Here is a 19,314-nt window from a genome sequence, read left to right on the forward strand (position 1 = left end):
TTTTCAATGTAGATGAAGGAAACACAAATATGAGGAATGGCAAAAGGAACCCTGTGGACACTGAATCAGAAATAGAGGTATCAGTATGAACTCACAGTTTTACACACACACACACACACACACACACACAATTATACCAATATGAAGTTCCTAAAAGAAGTAACACCACAGAAGCCATGAGTTCACTTGGTGCATGATCTTAGCTTTTGAATACTATTCAACTAAGAGGAATTTAGAGAAATGGCTGGTTCTAGGGTTGGGAAGAGGGGAGAACAATTTGAATCTGAAACACCTATTTGTGCCAGGAAATACGGAGATGATCAAAGAATTACAGGGACATGTCAAAAGGATATAGGAACCAGCTTGAAGGGTCTCCCAGTGGCTAAATCAGGAAGAATTTGAGCATCAAAATGAATAATGACAGCAGATTATAACTCAATGAATAAAATAAAAATTCATGAGTACACACTGAATAATAAATAGGGGAGTCGAAGCCGGTTTGGCTCAGTGGTAGAGCGTCGGTCTGCAGACTGAAAGGTCCCAGGTTCGATTCTGGTCAAGGGCATGTACATTGGTTGTGGGCACATCCCGGGTAGGGGGTGTGCAAGAGGCAGCTGGTCGATGTTTCTCTCTCATCAATGTTTCTAGCTCTCTATCTCTCTCTCCCTTCCTCTCTGTAAAAAATCAATAAAATATATTTTTTTAAAAATAGGGGAGCAGGAAAAGCTCTTCCTTATAGTATGATGTCAAGAATAATAAATGTAAAAGAAGAAAATAATTTTGCAATAGTAATAGCTAATTCAGGGAAGAATTATTAATGGATGGTAGAACGACTGGGCAAAAATCTGAAGAGGAACAATGTATTTACATAGTCTCAAAGTATCTCTTCACAGATTACTTTTTATGTTAATTATGTATTTATTTACATATTTATTAAATATGTAACTTTGAATGTTATAAGTAGAAATATGTATAAAGCTTAAAATATTATAGTTTTTTTAATTTTTAAAAAATAATTCTTTATTGTTGAAAGTATGCCCCCCTTCCTCCCCCACTGACCCCCTCTAACCTATCCCTGTCCCCCCCCTTCAGCATCCTATTGTCTGTGTCCACACGGGTTATGCATATATGCATCCAAAGTCTTTGGTTGATTACCTCCCTCCACCCACCCTCCCCCACCTTTCCTCTGAGATTCCACATTCTGTCCCATGCTTCCATGTATCTGGATCCACTCCGTTCATCAGTTTATTTAGATTCTACATGAGTGCGATCATGTGATACTTGTCTTTCTCTGACTGACTTATTTCACTTAGCATAATACTCTCCAGGCCCCTCCATACTGTTTTAAAGGGTAAGAGATTACTTCTTAATAACAAAGGAGAAATGCAACTTAGGAGGGAGGCAACATCATCTTATCCAAGTGATCTAAATTAGCATCACTATTAATGGAATAAACTGACATGAGGTGCCTGTTCATTCAATAGATTAAAGACACAACCTCACTTATTTCCTATTCCTGCTAAAAGTGCCGAAGTGAAATCTAATCATGAGGAAAAATCAGATAAAACCAAATTGAGGGTCATTATACAAAACAACTGTTCTGTTCTCTGGAAAAAAAAAAAAAAAAGTCAATGTCATATAAGATTTTTTAAAGCTATTCCAGATGAAAGGAAGCACAGAGATGACAACTAAAGGTAATAGATGATCCTGGACTGGCATCTGGATCATTGAGACAACTGGAGAAATATGAAGATGCTCTGTAGATTAAATAACAACATTCTATCTATGTTACATTTTCAGAAAAGAGAGTTAACAAATGTGGCAAAATGTTAATATATGAGTGAAGGATTTGAAGAGTTCATATTATTGCTGTACCTCTTCTAGAAATTTGAAGTTATCTCAAAATAAGCTAAAATTTTTAAATAAGCACAACTAATCTAAGGGGAGAGTGTAGAATAGTGGCTATCTTTAGGTGGGTATATTGGAGAAGAGGCATGAGGGAGGTTTGCTGGAGTGCCTAATTTGGGTAATCACAGAGCTGTATATAAATGTAAAAGTCATTGAATCTGGTCCAAAATCTGATATTTGTTAGGTCATCTGACCTTGGGCAGGAGGCCTGCACTTGCTTTTCTGAGCCTTCATTGTAAAATGGGTTTAGTAACACTAGCCTCAGAGGATTGTGAAGAGGCAGTGAGAGCCAGTATGCCAAAAAAACCAGCTCAGCTCCTAGTACTTAGGAGTTCAGTGTTATTTCTATCTGCCTTGATAACCCAACTCTTTTTTATATTGTAAGGCCTCTGAAAAATATGTCTTCCTATGCCATCAATATCAAGGTAATTTTCATTGCTGTGATTTTAAATACTGGGCCTCTCTTCATAAAGGCTCCCCTGCAATGCATTAAGGCTATTTCAGATTCCAGCAGGCTCCACAGCTGCCCAGCTCTGTGCAAACCACTGGTGTGCACGTACAGTAAGTCTTGAGTATATGCTCAGCTCGCATGCAAGTCAATGAGTGCAGTTAAGCAGGCAGGGATGTATGAGTGGCTCAGCCTTGAGGTCAGAAGGCTGAACATAATCTCAGAATATTAAAATTTATGGGCTATCTGGACTAATCTATCACTCAAATCAATGTTTCTTCGGCAAGAAATCCGCAGCTCAGAGGAGAACTAAATCTCTTGTTCAGTCTCCACCACACTGACAGCGTAGGGGAAATGGTGGGTCTTTTTTCTGGCCTTAGCTCTTGCCTAGAATTCTGCAGCAGCTTCCTGGTGTCCTTCTCATCCCCAGCCTCTCCCTGCTTGGCCAAAATACTCAAATATATATATATTATTGATTTCAGAGAGGAAAGGAGACGGAGAGAGAGAAAGAGAGAAACATCGATGATGAGAGAGAAAAATTGATCGGCTACCTACTGCATGTCCCAACTGGGGATTGAGCCGGCAACCTGGGTTGTGCCCTAACCAGGAATTGTACCAGGATCTCCTGATTCATAAGTCGACACTCAACCACTGAGCCACGCCAGCTGGGTCCAATATACTCTCTAAAATACATGTGGATTATTTGCTCCCCATTGCTCAAGCCCAAATTCCTTTGTCTGGTATTGAAGATCCTCCATAGTCTGGACCTAGTGTAGTTCTCTAGCCTCTTTCCCCAGTAGAATTATTCACCAGTACTTGTATTCCAGCCTCATGAGACTCTATACACAGCAACCCACTACCCCACTCTCATCATGCCTTTGTTCAGAGTAACCTTCATCACTCATCTTGGGAAGGAGGAAGAATAGAAAAGAATTGCTAACATGTATTATCTACTGAATCCCATTCTAGTACTTCACATGAATTAACTCATTATATCCTCATTTGATAGATTAACTGAGGAATAGAGTGGTTAAATACCTTGACTAAAAGCACATAGCTAATAAGTGGTCGGGCCACTTCAGAAGTAACTGCTCCTCTCTGTGGGCCCTGCTATAGATATAGCATTTATTCCACTTATTAAGTGATTCACACGTTTGTCTCTTCCAAGATTATATAGATTCTAACTTTCATAAGCATGCAGACTGCATCTCATTAATCTCTTTCCTCATGCATTGCACAGAGCCCTGCACAGAGTAGATCCTGATCATATGTTTGTTGAATTTAAGCCACTCATCTGTGTACCTCATTACAGCTCTTGGCTCAGAGTAGGTACTCAAGAAATGCTACATGAATAACACTGGATCTATCTATAAATTTCTTCAGCTCCTTTCCATAAATGCTTTGAGCTCTGTAAGTAATGGTTGAATTCAGAGGCTAAAATGGTCCTTCAGGTGTTTGGAATTTGAGTTAGCAGAGAAACAGAACGGGCTCCCAAGATATGAAAGGTAGATCCCACAAGACCTGAAGAAGAACCACTGGGCGATGCCCGGGATGGGAGCAGTTAGAAATTGGACCTTCAGCATGTGGAGGGCAACAGCACAGCCCCTGCCTATCTCAATTCTACCCCCAACAACAGTAACAGCAAAAAAAGCCAACAGACTGACTAATCTATTTGTCTGCACATAATACCTTTGCTGCAGCAGTGCTTGGCTGGGCCATGCCAGGCCCGGGGCAGAAGAACCTGAACCTGGCCTCCAACCAAGAGATCCTTGGGGACCCTGGAGCCCCACACACTGAGAATCACTTCTGCTTCCTTTACTAGAACAAAACAAAACAAAATTAAGAGTACCGATCCCAAATCTTTATTCTTTCTGGGATTAAAAAGTCAAGAATGCAGAAAGATGTGAGAGAGATCAAAGCTTATCATAACAAGCATGTGCAGCATGACAATGAACACAGCACTAAGAATGACGACTGTATCTGCCACCACTGACTGGTGTGCCGTGTGCCCAGCCTGACGGACTTCCTTCCTAGGCATAGCCTGCAAGTCCACAGTCCAATGAGGGCTGCTATGTAGTAAGCACAGTTTACTTACTTTTTGAGGTTATAAAAGTTATATAGTTATTGCAAAGCAATATAGTAAGAAAACTTTAAAAAACACCTATAATCCCACTGTTTACATGGTGTATTTCCTTCCAATATTTTAACTATCAATATTTGTCTATGCGTAAATAAAATATATATAATTTCAGAAATATAGTTCATGCTATATGTATTGTTTTATATCATGACTTTCACACTGAACATGTTATGTTTCCCATGTCATTACTTTCATTAAAAATGTGATTTTTAGACTGCTTTATAGCATCATAGGGATATGCCCTACTTTCATTATTTCCTTATGGGAACCTAGATTGCTTTTACTATTTTGCCATTATAAATTGCACTGTGATGAACATTTTTGAAAAAATATTTTCCTCTATCTCTAATTATATCCTTAGAATAAATTTTCCCAAGTAGAATTATTGAATAAAGGACTATGCACCTCTTTAAGGCACTTATACAATGTAGGCAATACATTTTATTCGGATCATTGACAAAATAGATCGCATCCAGAAGAAAAAGAACAAAATGGGGGTAGGGTAACAATACTGAAATAATAATATTAGCTAACACATTTTGTCTGTATATAATGTGACATAAAGGTGCTTGAGAGCTTTGCATGCATTGGTTCATTTAACCTGTGAATTAATCCCATAAAGTATAGATAGACAGATAAGGAGACCAAGAAGTTAACTTGTCCAGCATCACAGTTAGTAGGTGGCATAGCTGAATTTAAATCTAGTTGTGATTCCAGTTAATGCTATGCTATCACATGTCATGTAAAAAACAGAGGGGAGGAATGGGTATTTTCCATCTAAAGAGAAAACCTGGATGGTACAAGGGCCAAAGGAAGAAGGGGAATCAGACTGTAGAATGAAATGGCATATGGTTTGATGGACAGAAATGCTTAAAATGTAAAAGTTCAACTTAATGATACAAATGCCTTTTTTTAAAAATCCTTACCTGAGGAATGTTTTCATTGATTTTTTTATTTTTGTATTTTTTTTTGTATTTTTATTTTTTACAGAAGAAGAAGAAGAAGAAGAAGAAGAAGAAGAAGAAGAAGAAGAAGAAGAAGAAGAAAGAGAGAGAGAAAGAGAGAGAGAGAGAGAGAGAGAGAGAGAGAGAGAGAGAGAGAGAAATTCCAATGGTTGCCCTGACTGAGGATTGAACCTGTAATCTAGATGTGTGTCCTGACCAGGAATCAAACCTGCAACCTTTCAGTGTATGGGACGATGCTCCAACCAACTGAGCCACACCGACCAGGGCAGAAAGGCCATTCTAAAACTGAAAGTTTGGCCCTAGCCAGTTTGGCTCAGTGGATAGAGCGATGCCTATGGACTGAAGGGTCCCAGGTTTGATTCCAGCCAAGGGCACATGACTGGTTGCAGCTCAATATCCAGTGAGGGGCATGAGGAGACAACCAATCAATGATCATTTCTCATTACCAATGTTTCTATCTTTCTCACTCTCTCCATTCCTCTCTGAAATCAATAAAAACATATAAAAATAAATAAAATAAAATCCTTCTTTTAGGAAGAAAGGAAAGAAGGAAGAAAGGAAGGAAAGTTTGCCAGGCCAGCATGGCTCAGTGGTTGAGCATCAACCTATAACCAGGAGGTCATTGTTCGATTCCCGGTCAGGGCCCATGCCTGAGTTGCGGGCCACTCAATTATTCTCTCTCATCATTGATGTTTCTATCTCTCTCTCTCCTTTCCCTCTCTGAAATCAATAAAAATAAAAAATGAAACTTTACAAAAAATGTAAAGGCCGTCTCCAGGTGGGCCTAATCTAATTAACTGGGTACTCTTTAGAAGCAGAGAATTTCCTCTAGCTTAGGGGTGTCGAAATCAATCAGAGAAGGGGCCAAAATCTAAAATCCAGCCTAAATCGCGGGCTGAATGGTTTACTGAACAGTCATAAACTGACAATGTCATAAACTGACAGCGGAGTGCAGTGATGACAGCGCGGTGCGGGCCACATTGCAAGGCCTGGCGGGCTGGATTTGGCCCGCGGGCCTTGTGTTTGACACATGTGCTCTAGCTGCTAGCAGAGAATTCAGAAAGATCTGAAGCACAAGAAGACTCTGAGGCTCCACTGCTGGCTTTGAAGATGAAGAAGCCATGTTCAAGCACTGGAGAGCATTGACTAATTTCTGAGCATAACCTTGAGTTAACTATCAGCAAGAAAATGGGCGTCAGTCCTATAACCACAAGGAACTGAAATATGCCAATAAGTTGAATGAACCTAGAAGCAGACTCTTCCCTAGAGACTCCAGATAGGAACCTCATCCAGTTTCATTTTGTCTTTGTAACCCTAAGCAGAAATCCAGCTGAGTCCACCCAGGCTTTTGAGCTATAGAGCTATGAGCTAATTAAGAATAATATTTTAAGCAAAAAAGTTTGTGCTAATGCCGGGCCTGCTGGCTTCAGTGGAACAGTACCTGAAATGGGGGAGAAGATTGAGAAAAGGTGACAAAGAGAGACAAAAGATGGGATCGGGAGGGCTTAACAGTTCAAGACTGCAGCCCCGAGTTTATTTCTCACAGCATATTTACCCAGTTATGATTACATAAGTATTTAGCGAGCATAGGCAATTTTATTATTAGATCTGCACAGCATTTTCCTGCTAACCTTTACAGACTTACCAACTTCCCTCTGACCTGCCTCGTGGCGACAGCCAGCTTCCTTGTTTCCCAGCCATCCTGCTTACTTCCCTTTTCTCACGCTTTATGCTGACTATCTCATAATATCTTGCTTTGTCTGCAAACTGGGAAGCCTCAGAGGGCCAAGGGAGCGGGTGCCAGAGCCCACCTTGTGAAACACTGTCTTCTCAGGACTTTGTCAAACTGTGACCACTCCCTACATGCTAATTTGTGCAGCAAGAGAAAACTGATACCTGTTGCTTAAGAATCTCAGGGTATCAATTCTCTGTGAAAGAATACTGTGGATCATATTTCTAATGAAAATGAAGTTTAATAGTTTTTGAAGAACCTGTTCATCTTGGATGTTCAATAAAAGCAATTGTGCCCTACATTCCAGGAGAATCCAAGATGGCTGCTCGGGTAGGCAACTAGCCGCAGCCGCACACAACAATTTTAATAAATACAACTAAAATATAAAATGGACATTACCCAGAACTACAGGAAAGTCGACTGACTGGAAATCCTACAACAAGAAGCAAGGAGAAAACCAGAAGGAAGCACGGAGGAGCTGTAAAAGCCTAAGGTACGGAGACACGCGGCGCACGCGGAGAGGACGGAGCTGGAGAGGAGGGAGGCCGAGTGCCTGGCGGGCGTTCCCTAGCGGAAAGGAGATAAAACTCCGACTGTGCTGGGCTCCCGACTGCTCTGAACCCCAGTTCTGGGCCAGACCCCGGGGACTCAGGCTCAGCCATAGGGAGCTGGGCTGTAAGTCGGAACCCCGGGGTAGCGGAGAAAGGAGGTCCCGGAGGCGCACTCACTGCCCCCAGAGAAGGGACGGCCGGCTGTGCCGCGGGATTGCCCTGACGGGAAGGAGACTGGGGCTCCAGACTGCTGTGAACGCCACCTCCAACTCCACTTCCAACTGAACTGAACCCCAGTTTCGGGCCCATTGCGGGAGAGCTTACACTGTTTGATAGCAGGCGAAAATCGAGGGCACCTTTCTCTCAGAGGCGCTTGCAACAAGTACTGAAGGACCCTGAGTCTCAGGAGTCGCATAGGGCGGGGCTGACGGAAGCCGAGGCTGTAGGCTCCACCCTGAAACGCCGCCCCATCAGGAAAGCTGCCTGCGAAAATGCCTAAACCAAATAGATCACAAAGGAAAGAAATGGAGGACAAAAAGCGACTGGATATAGAGTTCAAAACCACACTTATAGGGTTTTTCAAGAGACTCCTAGAAAAGGCCGATAAAATAAATGAGACCTATGAGGATATGAAAAGGGATCAACAAGAAATGCTAAGGGATCAACAAGAAATAAAGAATACATTGTCTGAAATAAAAAATATTCTACAGAGTCCTAAAAACAGAAGGGAAGATCGCAAGAATCAAGTCAAAGATTTGGAACATAAAGAGCCAGAAGACACTCCTCCACAGAAGCTAGAAGGCAAGAGAATCCAGAAAATTGAAGATAATGTAAGAAACCTCTGGGACAACTTCAAACGATCCAACATCAGAATCATGGGGGTCCCAGAAGATGAGAGAGAGCAAGATATCGAAAACATACTGAAAGAAATAGTGACAGAAAACTTCCCCCACCTGGGGAAAGAATTGGACTTACAAGTCCAGGAAGCACACAGAACTCCAAATAAGAGGAATCCAAAGAGGACCACACCAAGACAAATCATAATTAAGATTCCAAGAGCAAAGGACAAAGAGAGAATATTAAAAGCAGCAAGAGCTAAGCAGGTGGTTACCTATAAAGGAGCACCTATACGATTGTCAGCTGATTTCTCAACAGAAACCATGCAGGCCAGACGGGAATGGCAAGAAATATTCAAGGTGATGAATAGCAAGAACCTACAGCCAAAAATACTCTACCCAGCAAAGCTATCACTCAGAATCGAAGGCCCGATAAAGAGCTTCACTAATAAAAAAAAGCTAAAGGAGTTCATCACCACCAAACCAGAATTATATGAATTGCTGAAGGGGGTTCTTTCAGAAGAGAAAGTAAATAAAGATAAAAATATGAACAACAAATACGTAACTATCAACAAGTGAATCTAAAAACCAAGGAAATTAAAAAAAAAAATCTGATGAACAATATTAACTGTTGAATATAATAGAATCAGAGGTATGGAAGGGGAGTGAACTGATGATTCTTGGGGAAAAGGGGACAGGGGAATGTGGGAAGAGACTGAACATAAACTGTGCACCTATGGATGAGGACAATGGGGGTTGGGGAAAGGGCAGAGGGTGGGGTGGGAAGGGGGCGGAAAAGGAACACTTGTAATAATATGAACAATAAAAATTTATTAAAAAAAAAAAAAAAAAAAGCAATTGTGCCCTGACGAGTCTGGCTCATTGGATAGAGCGTCGGTCTGCAGACTGAAGGGTCCCAAATTTGATTCTGGTTAAGGGTATGTACCTTGGTTGCGGGCACATCCCCAGTAGGAGGTGTGCAGGAGGCGGCTGATCAATGTTTCTCTCTCATCCATGTTTCTAACTCTCCCTTCTTCTCTGTAAAAAAAAAAAAAAAAATCAATAATATATATATATATATATATATATATATATATATATATATATATATATTTTAAATAAAGCAATTGTGACCACACACAAAAAAGAAAACTAATAAATGGATGAACAAATGGATACATGGATGAACAAACTGAAAGAACATATAACGAAACACTACTCATCAATAAAAAAAGAAATAATCTACTGATACACAAAACATGAATGAAACTCAAAAACAGTGTGCTGAATGAAAGAAGCCAGACACAAAGTACATACTGTATGATTTTGTTAATATGAAACTCTAGGAAAAACAAACTGATTTTTAGTGATAGGAAACAGAAAGACAAATCTAATTTTATCTGATGGAAAGGCTCAGGTTGGGGTGGGTGGGTTGATTGGTCCCATCTCCTTCCTGTCTGCCTGACTTTTCTGCCTCCACCTGCACTCTCAGCCCAGCACTGGAACTGGAGAGGCCCATTCACAAAACACACCACTGCATATTCATTCCTTTTTCTGCCACCTTAACAAGACTGTGGGCCTCATCAGCCCCCAATGTGGGCAAACGTTCTATCAAAAGCACAGTCTATCAAAATCCTTAAAACACACATTCCAAAGGGGAATAACCAAGTTTTCAAAAAGTTGTGCTACATAGATTTCTCTTTTAAAGTTTCTTTTAAGATTATGTTCTACTTATAGAAGGACTTACTGAGAGGGCTAAGTATTCACAATAATTTAACACTTTTTTATTAGTATTTTTTATATTTTATTGATTTTTCACAGAGAGGAAGGGAGAGGGATAGAGGATAGAGAGTTAGAAACATCGATGAGAGAGAAACATCAATCAGCTGCCTTCTGCACACTCCCTACCAGGGATGTGCCCACAACCAAGGTACATGCCTTTGACTAGAAACAAACCTGGGACCCTTCAGTCCTCAGGCTGATGCTCTATCCACTGAGCCACACCAGTTATGGCTAAATTAGTATTTTAAATCAGTGGCAACCCACAATGGTGCCTGAGGAAGTCAATATTCTGGTCAAATATTTTTTAACAAATTACTTGTTCTAGCAGCTCTGAAGTGAAGTTGTAAGCATAAGCTGCCATCTTCTGCCACATGGGGAAGACTGCATGGCAGGGGGCAGAGGGCACAAGTTTTTCGACCACAGACTGTCAGGAGGCTACCACCACAGTCCAGGGGGTGCGATATGTTTAACTTCTGGTTCAATCACCTAATAGTAAGTTACTGAGACTTTCTAAACCTCAATTTCCTCATCTGTCCAGCTGGAATTATAGCGATACTTTCACAGGACTATCATGAGAATTGAATTTAATTACCTACATTTAATACCTTGGACAAAGTAGACACTTGAGTTTACCTGCCACTTTGTCCACTGGTACTCTGATGGCCCTGAGAAACAAAAGGGGGAGGCAGGAAATGACTGAGAGGTGGGAAGAATCCCTTTTTTCCCCAGACCTATTTTATCTCTCATCCAAAGAGAGATTAAAAGAGAAAAGCACACTTCCAAAATTCATTTCTAAATTTAATTCTCTCTAAATGCGTGAGCAATGATAGTTTTATGGGCAAACAAATCATTTTTATATTCATCAACTAACAGTGATTTTAGACCTCTAAAGGGCACTTTAAAAGCATTGTATATATTTCCATATTAATAAAAATGTTGGTGCTATCCTAAAAAAAAAAAAAATGGCATTTTTCCCTTTTACGATTTCAAATTTTCCATCAGTGATAATATAATCCAAAACTCATTAAATGCTATGTGCCAAGTACAATGCTAAGAGTCTTTATCCTGAATACACACGTAACATCAATCTCAGCATTGACATCACCTGGAATATATTTTTAAATTTAATCATTCTTTCTAAGAGTCTACCTACTTAAGCAGCTAAAAATCATTCCAACTTTTCCATGTGATATGTTCTCCTGTCTTCAACTGCATTTATTATTAAATTAAAATGTACCAATTATTCCCTAATAACTTTTACAGCTTACCGAGTCAATGGTCCAGTGACCCTACCTAGAGGGAATGGCAGAGAAATGCAACAACATACTTCTGACCTATCTAGGTGCTTTGTCAACAAAATCATTCATACAAACACGAACCACTGCTGTGATTATGTCGCTTATAACCCCAGGTGTTCATCCACGTATTCCAGGTACACTTTTGTGTACAGGGCATGATGTGCTGGGGAGACTAGGCTCAGGAAACATCAAGTAGCATGCACGACACAAAGACAAGTAAGGAGCACCAGAGGCTTCATTTGGCTGGACTATGAAAGGCAGCCAAAAGGGTGTCTAATAACGAAGGCAGACGGAGGGGATCAGGAATGGCGGGGGCAGTAGTGGTAAAGAGCATTCAGCATAGGTGTGAAATAGGCCATTCATCAGCACCTAAAATTCTACCTGCACGAAACAGAATGAACTATCAGAAGGGGTTTCCCTCTGACTCTCCTCTTTTCTGCTTGTGCTGCCATAGCCATCTTTAGTCACCGTGGAATCGTCTGAGTCTTCCTCTTACACCCTAAATCCAGCCAATGATCAAGGCCTGTAATTCTGTCTCCCTCGTTCTGCTCTCATGTTGTCCCTCTTCTCTGTCCCCACTGTCACTGTGCTATTTCAGGCTCTCAGAACATCTGTACTTGACAATTGTAATAGCTTCTAATTATTTCCCCTTTTCTCCAATTCACTGGGTGCCTGAGGTAACCTTTCTAAATCTCAGCTGACTAGCAACTCCCCTACTCAAAATGTACTAATGGCTCCCCTATGCCTATTAAACAGACCATGCATCTTTTTTAAAATATGTTTTTATTGATTTCAGAGAGAGGAAGGTAGAGGGAGAGAGAGATAGAAACATTAATGGGAGAAAATCACTGATTGGCTGCCTCTTGCATGCCCCCTACTAGGGATCAAGCCCACAACCCGGGAATATATACCCTGACTGGGAATCGAACCAGGATCTGCTGGTTCATGGGTCAACGCTTAATCACTGAGCCACATCAGCCAGGTAAGACCATGAATCGTTTAATTAGACATTTAAGTCCATCTATGAACAGGCTACAGCACATATTGGAAGCCTATCTTTCCACTTTATTTTCCCCACAGAATCCTGTGTTCAACCATGGTGGACCATGCACTGACGGTCCTCTCTGTGCCTCTGCCTATGCTTGTCTCCCTTTTCCTGCCCTGGCCTCCCAGATCTTCTGTCAAAGTATTACTCATCCTCCACACTCAGTGGAAATCTACCTTCTCCATGAAGTCATCCCCAACTTGCAGCTAAAGAAATTCCACCTTCCTCAGAATTTCTATAGCAACATATCTGTGGTCCTCAGGACAGTGGGCATGTTCTTCCACGACAGCTGTTCATGTGCCTGCCCTATCCACCTGCCAGCCTGGAGACTTTCTACTAGCAGTTCTTCCCCACCACTCCACCTCTGGCACCAGGCCCACAGCACAGCAGAAGAAAATGTGCTTTTGCCGAAATCAGTTTGGCTCAGTGGATAGAGCGTTGGTCTGCAGACTGAAAGGTCTCAGGTTCAATTCCGGTCAAGGGCATGTACCTTGGTTGCGGGCACATTCCCAGTGGGGTTGTGCAGGAGGCAGCTGATCCATGTTTCTCTCTCATTGATGTTTCTGGCTCTCTGTCCCTCTCCCTTCCTCTCTGTAAAAAAAAATCAATGAAATACATTTTTAAAAAAAGAAAATGTGCTTTTTCCTCAGGGCCTCAGTTTCCACATCTCTAATTTGAATATAACTCAACCTTACTCACAGGAATATCAAAAGGATTAAATAAGATAATATATGCAAATTAGCAGCATATAGTGGGTAGTGGCCAAATCCCAAACCCCATTCTTCCCTTTCACATAGCAGAGTACTTAATGAACAAATAAAATCTTGCGTGTTTTATAGTTTGTAAAGAAATTTTGTATTTTTTTTTCACTGAAGAATGGAGGGAAAAAATGAGCAAAGAATCATGAAGTAAATAGGAGACAAGAGTAGTCCAGTGTGACTGGTATGAACAATTCATACGAGGGGTGGAAGGTCAGATTTTGAAAGAGCTAGGATGTTTCAGGGAGTTTCACATGAGAAAGTGGGTGGTGTTTAGAACCCACCAGTCCAATGATGGACGAAGGCTGGGCCAGATCGCTGAGAGGCTGCTGCGGTGGTCCAAGAAACAGGGCACAGACTCCTGGAGCAGACGGAATGGTTGGATTTTCGAGGTACTGTCCAACAAGAAAGTAATGGTGGTGAGTGCTGACAGACTGAATGACCAGAGAGCTCTTATCAAGCCAAGTCACAGAGGACCCAAGACTGGGTAATTAGGAGGACAGAAGACCTGCTGGGAAATGGGGAGCACACCGGGGGAGTAGTGCATGTGGGAAGAGCACAAGTTTTACTCTTTTAGTTTGAGATGGACACAGGCAAAAACAATAAAGTAGTGCTCAGTGGTCATGGGAAACAAGCAAAACTTCCTTTTGTACCTGAGGGCCCACAAGGACGCACTGACCCCATGAACTCTAGGGAACTAGGGAACAGGGGGTGTCTGCCTATCCAACCCATATCACCTGCTTGGGAGGAGGTCACTTCAAGGCTGTCTTTTCTTCTTTACACTGACAAGGCATAATACTGCAAAACAGGACCCCAAATTGTTTTATTTGCAAAGAGAAATTCAGAGTGGTGGTACCATCCTCAAACAAAGAGCTGGTTTACTAGTAAACAGAGAGGATGAAGTATAACTACAGCCTAAAATCCAGTCTAGCGTTAGTGTCCAAAATTTATGAGCCAGGTAACCGTGGGTTAGTCACTAAACTCTCTGTGTCTCAGGCATTTTATTTGTTAAGTGCAATAATGTGTTTCACATTCCAGAAAGGATCAGACGATGTCAAGAGGTCTCCCAGTTCTAAGCTAGACGATTCATAACTTAAAATCCATCCTGAACCCCTGAACTGGGTCTCACTGGAGATGTTGAGAAACCGGGCAGAGCATAGGTTGGGACAGGGGGACGGGGGAGACAGAGATTCCAACTGTCAGGTCCCAGTCACAGAAGATACAGCTAGAATATGAAAGCTGGCTCGAGGACCAAAGATAATTAATCTTCAAGGCAATAAAAATATTTAATTCATTTATCTGAGCAAAATGACAAGAGAGAAGATAGATATTTGCTTTTCCCCTCTCTGTTCTGACAAGGTTGCTCTAGTCTAGATAGATGTTAGAATGTTTAATGAGCATTTAATACAATCACCTGAGATGAGAACAATTACATGGTGAGGGTCTGGGCAGCAGGCACTGCGGCGGCTGCAAGCAGGGCGACTGTTTCCAGCACTGAGCTTTGGGAAGAGAAGCTTATTTGCAATCATCCCGGTGACAAAAAAAAAAAAAAAAAAAAAGAGAGAGAGAGAGAGAGAGAGAAGATGGGGATGGATATTGGAGAAATTGCAGGGGAGAAATTGTAGTACTTGAATGGATAGATATGAAAGGAAGGAAGAGGCACACAGAAGTTCTTTGAGCTTCCTCTCCAGCATCAGAATCAGAGAGTCGCCAAAGTAGGCAAGAGGACAGCCATGGAGAGAGAAGGAAAGGGGAGTCTCCATGCCCTATGGTGGTCTTAAGGGACAAGACAGTAGCCCTCAGCAGTGAACACTATAAGCTCTCTTAATCTCAGCCTCACAGGCCTTGAAGGCAGGACCACAAAACACCAGAGTAGTCAGCCCACATCTGCTTTATGCCCAGAATAGAGGGGTGTCTAGGGCCAGGGGATTCAATTTGGTGAAGTGTTCAGAGGCTGGGAGAGTAGCAAAGTAGAGGGGAAAGGAGAAAATGTGAGAAGCCAGCAATATTAGGCCCTATGCTGGTTTTATGCCTCATATACTTTCTTCCTTACAGGGGGCTAATGAAGGCTCCAAGAAACGCAAATGCATGTCCACAGTTGCACAAAAAAAAAAAGTATGGGCCGCGGCCTGAACTGGAACAGAGTGTGGAGGCCTCACGGAAAAGAGCCTGGGCTCTCTCAGCTGAGCTTGGCAACAGCTAACATGAGTGATTGAGGACCAAGGACCACTGTTAAGTATCCATACCCAAGAGGCTGTGGCCAGGGGTGGACAATTCAGAAAAAAATTGTTCACAGGGTCGCTGCCAGGCCAGGCTGAACCCAGTCGGGTGCTCCACTGCAGCTGCAGCCCTGCCTCTCGCCTGCCTTTATGTAACCTGCAAGGAAGACAGATGACTCTTGAGAAACTTCAAATTACAACCTCTCTTCAGCTTCTCTCCGTCTATTCCAGTCACTTCTATGAACTGTTCAGATGATGTTCATTCTAGTGACAAGTCCTAGTATGACCCTAAAATGAGAATATATAGAAATTTCTATGAATGTATCAGTCTCTCTATGTAGACGTATTTCTTCTTTCCTTCCCGCCTTTCCCCCTTCCCTTTCTTTCTTCCAGCAAATACCGACTACATGCAAGGCCTACTAATTTGCAAATAAAAAAATCCTTCCAAGACTAGGTAAGTTATTTAGACGCATTTAGAACCACCTGCTTTGACCTAAGATACAATAAAGTAAAATGAAAGAAAGGAACCTCTACTTTGAGGAGGGTTTGGTTTCGCCACCTGACCACCAGGGCCTCAAAGCCCGACTTTCCCACTGGGATGTCTGACAACTATTCCAATGGGCTTGTTCTTCTGGCCACTCCACTTAGCTCAGGCCAGCGACCACCTGACATCCGAATTATAAACTGCCTTACAAAACATGTTAGCCTTAAAGCTGGCTTTCAAAGAGCCTGTGCAAATGGTCCGCTTGAATGGCAAACTTTTGTACATTTACCAGAAAATGGGTACGTATTTCTGCATTTCAAGGATAACATTAGTACTTGGTCCAAAGACAGGATTCTTTGAGTTAGGACCACCCAAAAGAGCCAAGGAAAACTACCAGGGTGACTGTTTTATTCCCATCCTCTGATTTCTCCTCAAAAGAGAAAGAGATGCTGCACAGAATTAAAATGATCTAAAGAAAACTGTCTTTAAAGCAAAATTCAGTCAACTTAAGTATTTTGTATTAAAAACAACTTTCAGTCCAAAGAAGCCCAATTTTCTCACAGAATAACATAGAAGTACAATGGCCCAGATTCATGCCACACTCAATTTTTATGACTTTGAGAATTTAAGCTCTGCTCTGATGCAAGACCCATTCCCACCAAGTATTCCTGAGGAAGCAACAGCCTCCTGATAAATCAGACTTGGCCTGTATGGCTTGGCCTGAGGAATGAAAGGGATGCAGTTGCCTAGCAGGGATCCAAGTAACCTAGGAATCCAATGCCTTCAGGATCCAGGTTCTCTCCCTCATAGGTAATTTACAGGTGGAGACCACTGGGCATCTCTGAATTCATATGGCAGGAGTCAGAAAGATGATAGATTGAGCCCTGCCTTGTGTGGCTCAGTTGGTTGAGCTTCATCCCAGGCTCCAGGAGGTCACTGGTTCTTTTAAGGTCTATGCCCAGGATGCAGGCTCCATCCCCAGCAGGGGCAGCCAATCAATGTGATGTTTCTCTCTCTCTCTCTCCCTCCCATCTTCTCTCTCTAAAATCAATAAAAAATATATTTTTTTAAAAAATTATAATAAAGGAAGAGGATAGAAGAGTGAAACCCAGGAGGAGGAAGTAGGTATCTTCAGAGCTGCATTAGAAATGAGGACAAGTACATGACTGCTTACAACAGCACTGGGCCGGCCTAAGTTCCAGCCCCTTCCTCTCTGTGCCTTTGTTCGCCCATCTATAAAATAAGGAACTTGATGAATAGATCCTTAAGGTCCCGGTTAGCTCCAGCATGCTAGATTCTAGCCCCAGATGGCCAGGTAAGTCTCCAGCCTCCATAAAGCAGTCCTGAGACCAGCAGGGGCAAGCCACCAGTATCTCCTCCTCTTTCCTTTCCTGTCTTCACCCAATTCACTGCTCAAAGCCTAACTCAAATGTCGCTGCCTTCAAGCATAGTCACTCACTCCTCTCTCAAAGCCCCTCATTTGTCCTGGTACTCAGCACTGAGACTTTCAGAGACGGATGCTACATAACCGGGGCTGTTGGTAGGGAGACCCAGGACAGAGGCAAATGGAAACAAAACAAACCTTCCATCATCACTGTGTAGAACTCTCATGCCCAGGTCCAGCTCCCGGACAAGCCCAGCTCTGGAAAGCCAGAAGACTTGCTCCACTGGTTTACAATGCCCGTGGCTAATGAAGATTCCGCCCGAACCAATCTTTGGCTTTTTTTTATTGAGGAAAAAGCCATCCCTGAGCGGCTAGTTATAAAAGCTTTGTGATCTGTACAGAAACAGAAAGCAAAATGGCCACAGGAACAATTACCTGCAGAGGAAAGGGTGGGTGGGGGGCTGCAGCGCAGAGCCTCGGGGGCGGGGTACTGGGCAGCTCAGGCTCTGGGAGACAGTGCCATGCTGTGGCCACCTGCCGCCTCTGCGCCGCCTTCCGCGGCGCTGCAGGTGTGGAGGCCTGCTTTCTGACCCAGTTTCCTTCCCAATCTCTCTATTTAGCTGTTCGCTGGTGATGCTCCCGGCATGCCAATCAGATACTGCAGCCTGCAGTGCAGCTCGCTACAACAAATTCACCATTCCTAGTAAATTCGGTGGAAAAGTACTGTGTCAAGCAGCCTAATTAAACTGACGTAATTTCCACAGCCATACACTTTTATCAAATAAGAAGAAGAAGAAGAAGAAAAAACACTCGAGGAAAAAAGAAGGAACTTGTGTCTTTGGGATCTTATGAAATTGACTGAGGCTGCGATGCACTTGAAGAATGGTTTCTGTTCAGTGTCCTTGGAGCCCAGCTGTTGAATCCAGGGTCCTGGGTGAGACCTTGGATGGTGCTGGAAAGAGCACTGCATTGCAGGTCTGGCGGCTACTCTACAGACCCTCCCTCATTTTGTGACCTTTGACAAGCTCTTTCCAGTCTTAGGGGAAGGGAGGCTATCAAATCAGATTGTCATTAAAATAGGCTCTTATTCTCCAGACTGTGAAATTATCAAACTTATAACAACCACAGCAGCAAAAACCCTCAAAACAAACAACAATAAAATCATGTACTTTCCTGGGGCTAGTGAGACAAGAACTAAACTAGAAGGCCTTGATTCTGGCCCGTCCCACTATTGTGACATTGGGCAAACCACACCAGCCCTCGAGACATCAAAGACCTCATCTGCAAAGTAAGGATGATGAGCTAGATGAACTCTAAGGTCCCATTCCGATGCTACGCTCTTCTATTCCACAAAAATGTAAATCGGTCAGCACTACCCTGGAGAGGACAGTTCTGAATGTCACCAACCCAGGCATTCCAATCTGCCCACGCTAGGTTTCTCTTCCTAGGAACCAGTTACATGTTCTTTCCCACTGTGTTGAAAGATCTTCTATTCTAAAAATACAAGAGGGATACTTGCCTCTTCTTCCTTTAGCAAATAAGGTGGCCTTTTATCTCACCTCTCCCCAGGAACTACCCTGGGAAGAAGATGGCACTACCCATGTAAGGTGGGAGGGGGGGAGGGGAGAGAGTGTGAGCATCACCTAGGGGGAAACTTGAGTGGCACACACCTCTTGAATGACCTCATGCACCACTCAGGTTTCCAAATGCAAACTGAAAGAATGCTCTAGACATGGATCATTCCGATGATCAAGGTAGGGTGAG

The 19,314-nt window shown here is 42.5% G+C and overlaps 1 protein-coding gene across 1 annotated transcript in view; it reads right to left on the minus strand.

The window, feature by feature from the left end:
- The window catches only part of SERGEF (secretion regulating guanine nucleotide exchange factor), a 184,341-nt gene that overhangs the window by 70,109 nt on the left and 94,918 nt on the right, over positions 1 to 19,314 (minus strand).

The sequence above is a fragment of the Pipistrellus hanaki genome (assembly GCF_964339955.1).
Source record: "Pipistrellus hanaki genome assembly, chromosome: 9".
Lineage (NCBI taxonomy): Eukaryota > Metazoa > Chordata > Mammalia > Chiroptera > Vespertilionidae > Pipistrellus > Pipistrellus hanaki.